This window comes from Myotis yumanensis, unplaced genomic scaffold, assembly GCF_028538775.1.
Source record: "Myotis yumanensis isolate MYYU_CA2020_CCGP unplaced genomic scaffold, mMyoYum1.0.hap1 SCAF_2, whole genome shotgun sequence".
NCBI lineage: Eukaryota > Metazoa > Chordata > Mammalia > Chiroptera > Vespertilionidae > Myotis > Myotis yumanensis.
This window is the reverse complement of record NW_027223753.1, coordinates 207,325,493-207,327,300: the sequence shown is the minus strand read 5'-3', so window position 1 is coordinate 207,327,300 and position 1,808 is coordinate 207,325,493.

Below are 1,808 nucleotides of genomic sequence, written 5' to 3'. Positions count from 1 at the left end.
TCTTGTGAAACCTGCGGACGCTCACTCTGCCTGCAGGCGGTCACACCCTTCTCTGTGGCCCCATGACAAACGCTCGGGCTGCCCTCACCACTGTCACAGCCTGTGTCTGTCCTCTAGAAGTAGCTGTGTTTCCAGGTGTCCACAGTGCTGTCCACAGTGCCCACCTGTGGACAGGCTGGGCCACAGTGTTCCTAAGCTAGGTCTAGTTCCACACTCATAGGACGCGCGTCAACCTTGTACTCCTGTGAAGTGACTGTCGTGCATCATGTGTTACTGGTGTCCTTACTGCCCTCAGTTCATCCACTCACCATGCAGAACGTGGGGCTGCACAGGGCCGTGCAGGACCTGGGGTGGCAGTGCATGCGCTGGGCTCTGCATGAGGTAGTACCTTGTAGAGATGTCTTCCAAATAAATCGTGTTGGCACATAGTACATCTCAATAAATATTTTTAAATAAACGAATGTTTGTGTAGATCCTATTTCTGTGCATGTACCTGATTTGCACAAGCATGGGATTGTACTATGTGCATTGCTTTGTAACCTTTCTCATCTGGTGTTAGGAAGAAACTTCCATGCCAGTAGGTACACATCCACATTTTGTGTGTGTTGTTTTGATGTTTAGTGAACTTTCTATCTATCTATATAAAAGCCGAAGCGACCGAATGACCGAACGACTGGTTGACTGGTCACTATGATGCGCACTGACCACCAGGGGGCAGACGCTCAACACAGGAACTGCCCCCTGGTGGTCAGTGTGCTCCCACAGCAGGAGCACCGCTCAGCTGATCGACAGGCGCCAGACGCTGGGCTCATGGCTGGCGAGTGCAGCTGTGGTGGCAGCACTACTGAGCCGAGGCGGCAGGTGCAGTGGGGCCGGGATGAGCCAAAGTGGTGTGCCACCTTGCCTGGGCTCTGGTTCCTCCCTGGCTGCCTGCCGCTTGGTGCACTACTACATCCCTCAGGGGATGTCAGACTGCCGGTTTCGGCTGCCTCCTGCACACCCCACACGAGGATCGAACCTGCAACCCGGGCATGTGCCCTGACCAGGAATCGAACCATCATCTCCTGGTTCATAAGTCAATGCTCAACCACTGAGCCATCCCAGCGAGGCCAGGTGCAGCCTTCTTGAGGGCTGGTGGTTCCTCCTGGGACTGGCTGGATCCTTCATCCCATCTGAGTGGGCAGCAGTTGGCAGGCAGATCTCAGGACAGCCACTGAGGCAGGCCTGGGCAGTCCTGCAGCTCAGCACAGCCGGGCCCTGCCAAGCCTGGGTGCTGCTGGGCAATCGAACAGCTACCTGGGCAGCATAGACAGCTCCCTGGGAATTTTTAATTCCTAACATCCAGGAGGTTGAGACAAGCACCTCCTCGCAGCCTCAGCCTGCGAGAGAGGTGACAAGAGTCGAAGATGGGGGAGCACCTGCACCTCCCAACAGGAGGTTTCACTCTGGGGCCACCTGGTCTCTGAGACCCAAATGTGCCCATGGTCCAGCCCCAATGGCCTCTGGGAAGCTGTGGATTCCACGGTTTGGAATAATCCCCGAGCCTTCGGCTGCTTCACTGAGCAAGAATTTCCCACCACCCTAGTCTTAGAAGAGACAGGAAGGAGCCACTTTGTTCTTCAGGGATGGCTGACTGACGTGGCCAGGGCAGGTGTGACCTCTGGGCTCTCATCTCCCAGGGACACAAAGGAGGTCTGTGTGCGTTCCCCGGGCACATGGGCTAATCTGGGCCAGTCTCTGCGATGCAAGGACCCGATGCCCAACAGCAACAGAGCTTTTCCCACAAGGGGAGCTGCTTCTGCCATTAT